The sequence below is a fragment of the Galleria mellonella genome, unplaced genomic scaffold (assembly GCF_026898425.1).
Source record: "Galleria mellonella isolate WM207_F2 unplaced genomic scaffold, CSIRO_AGI_GalMel_v1 utg200, whole genome shotgun sequence".
Taxonomy (NCBI): Eukaryota; Metazoa; Arthropoda; class Insecta; order Lepidoptera; family Pyralidae; genus Galleria; species Galleria mellonella.
In genome coordinates this window covers 1,780,456-1,792,396 of record NW_026442034.1, presented here as the reverse complement: position 1 = coordinate 1,792,396, position 11,941 = coordinate 1,780,456, and positions in this window count along the sequence as shown.

Genomic DNA, 11,941 nt, shown 5'->3' with positions numbered 1-11,941 from the left:
AAAACGTCGGCAATAAAAATTAGGTATGTATGTACTCATACATATTTACCGGCAATTACGTAGCGTTAAGACCCGATAGTGTATTTAAAATTGGTGACTTTTATCACACAAATATTTTTTTTACAGCACAGCGGGCAAACGAGCATGCGGCTCGTCTGATGGTAAGTGACTACCACCGCCCATGATCACCCACAACACCAACGGCATTGCAGGTGTGCTGCCGGCCTTTTAAAAAGGAATATGCTCTTTTCTTGAAGGTTATGATGTCGTATCGCTTCGGAAATACTGTTGCTGGAAGTTGATTCCAAAGAGCGGTTGTGCGTGGAAGAAAGTGCATTGAAAAACGTACGGTGGAAGACCGGCACTTATTATATTATTCTTAATATTATAAATGTAAAATTTATTATTTTATCATTGCTTGGTGCTTTAATGGACATTTGAATAGTCATTATAAAAAAAAACGCGTCAGCCAACAGTTGTGAGACCGTTTGTTTATACTCGGTCCATCTAGATTGTATGATGGTCTATGTTGTGGTCTTAATATTTCCTATCATCCCGTGAAAAGTATCGCGTGTACAAGATCCGTGTGGGAGAAGAAACGGCATTCATTAGGGGAAATAATATCGTATCTTATCTGCTTCGGGCGAGTATAATAATTATACCTACCTATGATTTAAGTATCATTTATTTTCCTTATATATATATATATATATATATATATATATATATATATATATATATATATATATATATATATATTTATTAATATTATTTTATAATTATTCCATTATGCTTATTCTTTTTCATTAATTTTGTTTATTGTTATAAATGTTCTTTTATTTTTATGTGTTTTTAATGTGAAATTAAGCACTAAATAAATATTTCTCAAAAATTTCTCAAAAAATAAAAAAGTGTGGTCAATAGCGTAGTTAATTTTTCTATAAATAATTCAACAAAAAATGATACTTTTATTTCTCGCACTGCCCCGTTACTAGAACATTGAAATGCATAAACAATGCGTCAGCCATTTCGCCGACTAGTTTTAGGCACGTTTTTTGACAATATATGCTCCATCTAAACATATTTAATCTATACATTATGTATTTTATGTTTATATTTTCTCTTAAATGCCGTATACGGCATACGGCAGATAGAAGGAAATGATCATATGATCACTAGCTTTAGCCATAATCTCTATGAAAGGGAGTTCGTTTATTTGCTTGGTAGCTCCTAAGAATCAAACGTCATAAGATTTGGTATGCACGGGATTTTGTTGCTTGGGGTTATTTAATTTAGAGCCACTTTCGTCGGGTGAGGTTTTTCTTCTTTAAGAGCTAACCTCTTTAAAGCGTATTTTCGGCAGCTTTTTCTGGAAAAACGTTTTTTAAAATGGTGCACTTTTATAATTGTTTTCTATTTATCATAGATATTGTCATTTTATTTATTCATAACTAGCTGTATCCCGCAGCTCCGTCTGCATGTTTCAGTACATAAAGTATCCTGTATGCTAAGTAAGTGCTTCATTGAAATCCTTGTGATCTCATGATGCCTTATTTGGGCATAGCCTATATTAGGCTCTCTTCTTCTATCTCTTTTTCTCTTTTACCTCGATGAGCATAAGTTACTCTTTTGAAAGAAAGAAAGACATATTTTTATTCAAGTAAACTTAGATTTAAGCATTTTTTAATTGCCGCCCATTCGGAACGCAGTCTCGCCAAAAAGAACGGGCAAGAAACTCAGCTGTTGCTTTTTTCAAAAAGTTTAATTTTCTTCTCTCTTTGTCTCATTTATCTCGTTAAAATAATATACCTCAGTTATGCGGACTAAGACGCCGCTGTGAATTAGTACCATTATGTATTACATTCTATTCCCCATGGAAACTATATCGGGGTCCTTGAACCGTTTGCTCAGACATTATGTTATAATTAAAACAAATTAATTTTTTTTGATGGATTATAATTGAATGGTAACCCCGCCTACGCTAACAGTATACACTGACGAGGCACCAGTGAGGGATAATAGGTGAAAATGAAAAAAAAAACCAGATCAGTTAGCCCATCGTGATGAATACATTTGGAATTAGCTCGTTGGTTTCACGGGGAGGTCGACCTGTTAGGGTATATTGTGAGCAATCAGAATGGTAATCCGTATCACTAACAATATCTTCCCCCCAAACAAATTAATTTGCAGCTACATCTAAACCCGTGGAATAGGCTCAGTTCAGCACATAATCTTATTTTAATCACCGCGCCTTCGCCTCTCGCGGGCGTAACACGCGACTGAGTAAGCGAAGAAATTCAATTTAGCAAAATGTTTGACTAAATCGTCAAATAAGACTTTGTTTGGTATGACGATTCGGGTTTAGTAAATTGTTATTAAATTTGCAGTTCGAAATTTGAAAGGGAATAGATTGTTAAAGAGCATAGTTCATTGTCTTTTAAAAAGGATTCGACTACATTAGATAAAATGTTATGGGAAATAGGTATTTTTTTTAATGGCTAATAATGGAATGGTAACCCTGCCTGTGCTATCGATTTACACTGGCGCGGGCACCAGTGGGGGATGATAAGTGAAGGTGAGACAGGTCAATGAGGTTCATCGTAACAAATTCACCAATGAATCAACCACAATGGTTTCTTAGAGGAACCGCGAGGAGTTCGACTTATAGAAGGTGGAATTTAAACTGTCAACTTCCATTTAAGGTTGTGTATGGATAGAGAAACAAAAAAAAAATTAAAAGTTTTTGTTTGGCTTCCATTGTTCTAATCATTTTCTTATATTATTTTTTCTTAAATATCTCTTATATACCAGAGGGAGACTTTATTTCAAAGTTATTTGCTTTGGTACCTCTGTCACATTCGTGTTTCTACTATGAAGCAGTTGTGTTTGCATAGCAGTGTTTCGGTTTGAAGGGTGGGATATGGCAGTGAATTTATAGCGTACAGAGGCATAGCACCTTAATCCTCAGAAATGGTAATGCATGGGGAGCATCATGGGCGAAACAGTATACTCTGTTATATCCATGGTACTGCTATATCTATGTCTATAGATGACGGTTACTATTTTCGATAAGGTGCGCCGCCAGCTAGTTTGCCATTCTAAGTTGCATAAAAAATGTACAGACATCGACTGGTTACAATTTTATTATAGTAAGAATTAAAATAATTTGTAAGATTGTTCAGTTGATTTTGAAAATTAATAGGTAATGCAGACGTCACGAGACTTCAGTTTAAAAGTAGTACAACCCTAGTGTTGTAGGCGTCCATAGACTCCAGTGACCGTTTACCATCAGACGGACTGTATGCTTGTATGCCAACTTTGAGATATAAAAATATTCTATGATACCCATAGTACTGTTCATGGTAATAGGTTAAGGTTTTTAACTAATAATTTTTGTTTGCCGCTTTAGTGGTAAAAAAAATAAACTTAAAAAAAAAACATGGCGACATAATTATGCTAATTCAGACAATTGAAACAAAGTGACTGTACGGTGTGAATATTAATCGACATTTATTTGCAATATTATTTTTAACGCTCCACCTCTCATTCTTTTGAACGCGGGGCGTTAACTTTAAATTAATTTCCGTGACCCAAAAGACACGAAAATGGTGCAAAGAAAGTTGTAATTTGTTTTCCTTTTTGTTTTTGAGAGCTCCATTAATATAGAGTGGCTATAAGAAAACACTTAGATATTTAAAAACAATTTTTTGAATCGCTATAACTGAAGTACTAGGGAACAGCAATTTTGACAATTTAGTCTACATTATTAAGTACTTTATATTATTCTCAATTTTGTGTATTTATTTATTTTATTTATTTAATTCTTTATTGTACGCACCAGTTATAAGAATATGACAGAGGTAATCGAATGTACAGAGGCGAGCTTAACTCTAATAAAGTTTTCTTCCCGCAACACCCAAAGTGGAAAGGAGCATCAATGTCAGCGGGTAGAGCGGTGTACAATATTATATATGACAATATGTTATATATGTGTAAATATATTTGTTATTTATATATATTTATTCGTTTATATATGTAATTTTAGTATGTACGTATATCAATAATTACTAGTATCGCATTCGAGTATTCTGACACTTCCCTATGGTTGACTGGGAGAGAATGCTTTTAGCATTAAGTCCGCCATGTACACATATTTGTACTAATGAATAAATAAATAAATTATCGCATGTCATTATCATTATCATTGTCATCAGACCTATTTTAAAATTATCGGTGCCAAAAAGTTTCATAAAATGCCATTAGGACCCTACTTTTTCCAAATTTTCTCACTTATCTAAAAGTTTTAGACTTTTTTTAATTAGGCACTAGCGTTCGACTGGAATCGCTGCGTGTGATTCTCTAAACAATACCTAAAATACATATTTAAGATAGTAACCCTTCATCAACATCATTGTTTCAACCATTATCTGTCCACTGCTGGACATAGGCCTTCCCCATAGATCGTCCTACATTGTGTTTGCCCATACAGGGTCGTCATTCAAGAAACTTTCTTTCTTCGAGCTGGGTCGGTTATTTTGGTTCTTTTGCGGCTATCCTCGTTTCGGATTCTATCACGCAAAGAAGCTCCGAGCATAGCCCTCTCCATAGCTCGCTGAATAATAATAATAATTCCGAGGCGGCTCACTCCCGGGAAAGATGTAGAAAGCGGTGCTCTTAGGTACTGCCCGCATTGTACGCCGGTTTCTCTCCCTGGGGCCCTGAACCCCGGCCGACTGTACTTCTGCCGGGGGTTAGTTTGCCATCTTCTCTCCTTAAGAGGGGAGATGAGAATTTTTGTAGAATATAAAATAATAATAAGTTCTCATTAAGATATGAGAGGTACAATGAGCGTCACAGTATAATATCCGTGAAGTGTTAGTTGGATAGAACAATAAAGTAGAAAATACTGAATAAAGATATATTATATTTTTTCCCTAGTATAATAATAATGATATTTAAAAGTGACGTTCGCTAAAAAAAATATTATTTGACAGAAAAAGAAAATAAATAATTCTATTTTTAAAAGTAATATAAATAAAACCTCAACAATATCCATGGCTTGGGAGGGAAGGGATTGTTAGTAATACGGACTATCACTCCCATTGCTAGCAATATACCCTGTCAGGTCGACCTTCACGTGGTCCCCCCGGAAACCATCGTGCTGAATTCGAGGTGTATTCATCACTGTGGACTAACTGACCTGCCTTATCATTCTCATCTATCATTGACCATGGCGCTGTTTAAATGTAAAAGTAGAGATAGAGCTATTCACGAGGTTATAATTGGATACTGCTAAGTAGTTTGTATTCACACAAATTCATTATTTATATAGGTAAACTTTTTGATAAAAGGCAACAGCTGAGTTTCTTGCCCGTTCTTCTTGGCTGAGATTGCGTTCCGAATGGGCGATAATGAAAAAATGACTATTCAAAAATGCTTAATTCCAAGTTCACTTGAATAAAAATATTTCTTTCTTTCTTTCAAAAGAGTAGCATATACTCATCGAGGTAAAAGAGAAAAAGAGATAGAAGAAGAGAGTGGCCTGCATACTTCTTTACTCTGAATACTATGCCCAAATAAGACATCAAGAGGTATCCGAATGGGCGATAATGATAAAATGACTATTCAGAAATGCTTAATTCTTAATTCACTTGAATAAAAATATTTCTTTCTTTATTTTATTGTACTCTTTATTATTATTATTATTTATAAAAAAGTGCTTTGATTTTATTTCCGATAATAATTTACGTATTTATGTAATTGGGTTAATTAATTAATTTGTTAGAAAATGTCGATAACAAAGCTGTAGAAATTGCGAACTTTACAAAATGACTGCTCGTCCCTTATAGATTAGATTGACTGACAGAATCAATTTTCTTTTGGTTAGACCGTAAAAGTACTTTGCGATGTGACAGCCGAAGGCGAACAGCGAAACGCACGATTGCGTGTGTGAATTTGTATTGAAATGGGAAAGAACGGTTGAGAAACATCGGTACAATTCATCGTTTTTAGTATAAAAGAATTGTTTTTGCTACAATCATCATCATCATCATCATCATATAAGCCTTTAACTGTCCACTACTGAACATAAGTCTCCCCCTTGGAAGATTTTGTCAGTAGATGCCGCGCTTGGCAGGCGGATTGACCACAGTCAGGCTTTAGAGATGTTTTAAAAGCGACGCTACTGCCTATCGCCCTCTTTAGTCGCCTCTTACTACACCCGCGGGTAAGGAGGGGCCTATTCTATGCTGAGACCACACGACGAATTTTGCTACAATATTAGTATGTAATGGGTGCCATATGTGCCGACTAAGAGCGGGCGTGGAATGGGTAGCAGTGTCCCTGCACGTATTATCTGTAGACAGAGGGAGACTTTGTACAAAAGTCGATTGCTTGGGTACCTCTGTCCCATTCGTGTTTCAACCGTGAAGCAGTTGTGTTTGCATGGCTGTGTTTCGGTTTGAAGGGTGGGATATGGCGTGAATTTACTGAGTACAGAGGAATAACACCTGAGTCCTCAGGAATGACAACGCATGGGGGGTATCATGGGCGAAACAGTATATTATGTCCATAATACTGCTCATGTCTATAGGCGACGGTTACCACTTTCCATCAGGTGGGCCGTCAGCTGGTTTGCCATTCTCAGTTGGATAAAAAAAAAACAAAATTACTCGCGAGTCTCGATTATATTTAAAATTTTTTAATCAGAGAAACCGCCATGTGGTCCCGACATAGAATGGACCATCCCTTCCTTTCCTGTGGATGTCATAAGAGGCGACTAAGGGTCTCAAGGGTCGAGGGATGGGCGTACCTAAAATATCACCAAAGCCTAATTGCGATTGCCAATCCGCCTGCCAAGTGTAGCAACTACTAACAAAAAGAGGCCCATGTTCAGCAATGGACAGCTAACGGCTGTTATAATAATAATATTACTAGAGAAATTGAATGTTTTTTTCAAAGAAATGTTAGAACAAAATGGACTAAATATTTCGAGTCTCCCATAACTAAAACAATGCGTTCAGCTGGGCAAGCAAGTTACTACTGGACGCTGTAAAATGTTTAATATAATATCTTTGACCTACGTTTCTTTAGGGAATTATTTTCACTTTAAGAATACTCTTTTAATGCTATTATGTTGATTTCATCTTGTACCTATAAATAATATTTTAAGCAGGCAACTATTTGCCTCTTGTAACGACGATATTTTTATTTTTTTGAACCCAACTTATTACGCTCCATTTTTCCCGCTTCCCATTTTGGGCTTTACCCAATTGTATTAGGATCAAAAGTACGATTACCTACTTTCGCATTCATTTCATCCAATATATTCGAACCCAATCGAATCTCAATAACGTGTAGTGTAGGAAACTCAAATGAAAACAATATTCTTATAGTGGAGCTACTGGTAAAATAAATATTGAATACATCCTTTCTGTTCAGGTCATTTAATCTAAATAAGTTTTCACTAAATTATTTTATTTCTTATAAAAAAATAAAAAAAAACATTTGGATAAACCATATAGCGTTGTTAGGTTCTGAACTAAGTACTCGTGTCACGGTCGCACCCTCTGACGACAAAAATATCTAGCTCGCTTTTTTGTACTCAAAGACTTTATATGTGATATACCGTATGCCGTGTTTTCTTTCCTTCCCAAGCCCTGCGCATGTGAAAATAATTTTTCAAAGGATTTAAACGCCCATCCTTCGAACAATAAGTTCCTTTAGTTGCCTCTTACAACCTGCGGGAAAGGAAGGGGTGGCCTATTCTATGCCGGTACTATACGGCAAACTACATATGATTTAAATCAGTGTTTTTCAAAGTGTATGTTACAACCCCTTGGGGGTCCCCGAACCTCTACAAGGGGGTCGCGAAGTGATAAAAAATCAACAGTACCGTAAATACATCAATCAATTAATAATACATAATGAAGTATCGATTACATGTCTGTTTTAGATACTTTATTAAAAGTAATTGTGTTTGCATGACTGTATTTCGGTTTGAAGGGTGGGATATGGCGTGAATTTACTGGGTACAGAGGAATAACACCAGAGTCCTCAGGAATGGCAACGCATTGGGGGTATCATGAGTGAAACAGTCTACTCCGTTATGTCCATGGTACTGCTCATGTGTTTAGGCGACGGTTACCACTTTCCACTAGGTGGGCCGTCAGCTTGTTTGCCATTCTAAAATGTATAAAAAAAAAAAGTTGCACAAAATCTTTTTTTTCTTCTACTAGTATTAACACGTTAATCACCATGATAATATTAAAAAAAATTTCACATGGGCCATGGTAACTTTATTAGATAGTTTAGTTAAAAATGTATCAAGGAAACTTAATGTATGACAGAAATTTTTTTTTTGCCAAAATTCCCGGAAATACACAATTTTTTATGTTACACATATATGACTTTACTTTTTTCAACTGAAGCAATATACCATTATATAACTACGTTTATTTCATTTTATTTGAGCTTTTTAGCGTCAAACATATATGTCTGACATGGCTCATGTAGAACTTCTTAGCGTCAGACATATATGTCTGACATGGCTCATGTAGAACTTCTTAGCGTCAGACATATATGTCTGACATGGCTCATGTAGAACTTCTTAGCGTCAGACATATTTGTCTGACATGGATCATGTAGAACTTCTTAGCGTCAGACGTATATGTCTGACATGGCTCATGTAGAACTTTTTAGCGTCAGACGTATATGTCTGACATGGCTCATGTAGAACTTCTTAGCGTCAGACATATATGTCTGACATGGCTCATGTAGAACTTCTTAGCGTCAGCCACATATGACTGATATGTCGATTAACGTGTTAAAAATACGGCCGCTCTTAACGTGAATAGTTTAATTAAATTCAACAAATATAACGTGTACCGAGTAAAGACCACTTTTCAACAATGACAAGCTCATATAAATCCTCTTTGTTGTACCTCTTAATTTACGCATTTTAATTTCCGTTCCCTTATGAAACCATCTAGGAAAATTTGTCAAATGCCTGCCAAAGCTGTAGTGGGGATCGCCGAGCAATTAGTGATCTTATTCCGCGAGCGGTAAAGTCCTTTCAATTATTTTTTCGCCGGGAATATTATATCTGTTTGATGATATACTTGTCGGTGAAATGGGCCATTATAAAAATATACTTATATGAAAATGTAAGGATCTTTTAAGCATCTTTCATTCAAATAACAATATTTTAGTCTAATATAAAATTCTTAATTTTATTTTTTTATTCGGAGACGATTATGGTAGAAGGTATTTTTTTGTTATCTTTCCTTCCTTTATCCATATTATAAACATACAATATTATTATGTATAAGTAACGCTACTAATGAGGTCATGTGGTTCTAGCATAGAATTGGCCACCCCTTTCTTTCCTGTGGGTGTTCTAAGAAGTGACTAAGGGAACTTAATAGCCGAGCCGAGGAATAGGTAGCAGCGTTCCTCTTAAAACATTACCAAAGGCTAATTTTAGTTGCCAACCCATTTGCCAAGCGTGGCAATTACTGACAAACCCATCAAGGGGAAGTCTATGTTCAGCAGTGTTACTTAGAATCTTGCTCTTATATTTTTCTTTACTTTTTTCTTGCTTTTTAAATTGAAAGCATTAGCATTAGTGTTAACTGTATTTATTTTCATACCTGCTCCACAATAGGACGGACAGAGAGAGCATGAAGTTACCTACATCACTTTTATCTCGTCTCGCTGATGAAACTGTACTATTCTGATTTATGTGTTTCAAGCCTTCTCCGGTACTTGCATCCTTTCATTTCGCAATGTATGTTAATATATTATATGTACATTGTTCTTCAATTTCCATTACCTACTTGTTCGTAATAATACTAGTCTAGCTGAATTTTTCCATGAATTTATTTTGATTTAAAACACTTTGATACGAGTAGCGAAAGAGGTTTGTTTGAATCGAAGCATTTGGCGTTCCATTGTTTCTGCCTACCCTAATGGGAGACAGGCGTGACAGATATGTATGTACGTATGTATGATACGAGTAGTTTATTTACAAAATTTTAAATCAAACAGTGCCTCGAAATTGGTTTCAAGCGAATTCAGAAACGATATTAAAGTATGTGTAATAAAATATTTTCACCAACTTTAAACTGATTTGGAAAATTCTTTAATAGAAAGGATTTATTAAATAGTCAATTACCTTTTTTTAAGAAATAAATTAATATAATAAGATTTTTATTGATTTAACTAAGAAATAGAGACTCGATTAAATAAAATAATAATACACTGAAAGTACTTAGTGGATGACAATGGAATGGTATCTTGGATGGCGTGGCACCAGTAAGTGGTGATAGGTGAGGATGAAACCATTTTAGTTAGCTCATTGTAATTAATTCAACTATAATTAATCATGTTGGTTTCCAAATGGAATCGTGTGGAGATTAACCTGACAATAATATGCCCTATATTGCTAGCAATGGAATTGACGCCCCTATGACAATTCCTCACTTCCAATTCCTCACACACAAAAGGGATTGTTAGTAATGGAGACTGAGAATCCCATTGTTAGCAATATACCCAACCAGGTCGACCTCCACGCGGTTCCCCCTGGAAACTATCATGGTTAATTCCTGATGAATTCATCATGATGGGCTAACTGGCCTGTTTTCATTCTCATCTATCACCCTTCACTGGCGCTTCGCCAGCGTATCCTGTTGGCGGGGTTACCATACCATTTTCACCCATCAAAAAAAAAAGCCAGAAGTTTTTTTAAGAGATGACAATGAAGTGGTAATCTGGCCTGCGCAGAAGGTGTACGCTGACGGGGCACCAGTGAGATCTACAAAACCTTTCCCTTCGTAAATCAGAAGTTGAAAAACGTAAAATTTTGTTTTTTTTTTTTTGTTTTTATAATGGACTTAGAATGGCAAACAAGCTGACGGTCCACCTGATGGAAAGTGGTAACCGTCGCCTATAGACATGAATATAACAGAGTATACTGTAATATTTTATGTATTTATTTATGTATGTATATATTTATTTAATATATTAGTGTGTCTAATTATATGTTTATAGTATATGAATATATCAAGTATTGCTTTATTTTTCCTCTATTAAAAAATGCACCGCCTACCTATTTCTCGGTTTGCCCAATAGTTGACTGGTAGAGAACACCGTCCGGTGTTAAGTCCGCCAAATGTACATAGATTTTTACTGTGCATTAAAGTTAAAAAAAAAAAATGTATATTAATAAAAATAGAAGAAGTTGTGTTTATTTCAATCTATTTGTTTAGGAATAAAACACACGGAGCATTAAATATGTTTTCATAAATATATCAAAAGTTGCATTTGTTTGTTTTCCTACCAGTTGCCGTCAGTTGAGTGGTAGTAAACAAACAAACATACGCAGGTTCGGGACTACCCTCGTTAAGGTGAATAAAATACAGAGCTGTTGTTATCTAGGGGTTGTTATGCATAAATTTCAAGTAAATAGACAAATTTAATAACAACAAACAGAAATAAAAAATAAGCATTTTTTATTATTATTTTTTAATGTAACGTAGAAAGGTAAAGCAAACGTTCACGGGGTAGATCACCAACGCGGTGGACTGACCTCATCAAAACGGCCACACAGCAGTCTATTGTGGAATGCTCTAGCTCGGCGGCGAAGATGTAGATGGAGACATATTGGGAGGACCTCAATCGCGAAGGAAAGCCTTATCGACGATCCACTGTCATTGTGAAAACCACGACCACTCTGTCAAGAGTGCACGACTGAAGAGAGAGAAAGGAACATAAGGTGACAGCCTATCTGATGGTAAGTGGTAACCGTCGCTTGTCATTTCTAAACAACATATACACTGTGGTAATCATGGTATCCCTTACAGGTTGACATTCTCCAGAATTAAAGTATTATGCCTTTGTATCCTGTAATTTTACTGGCATATTCCACCGTTCAAAAGGAAAA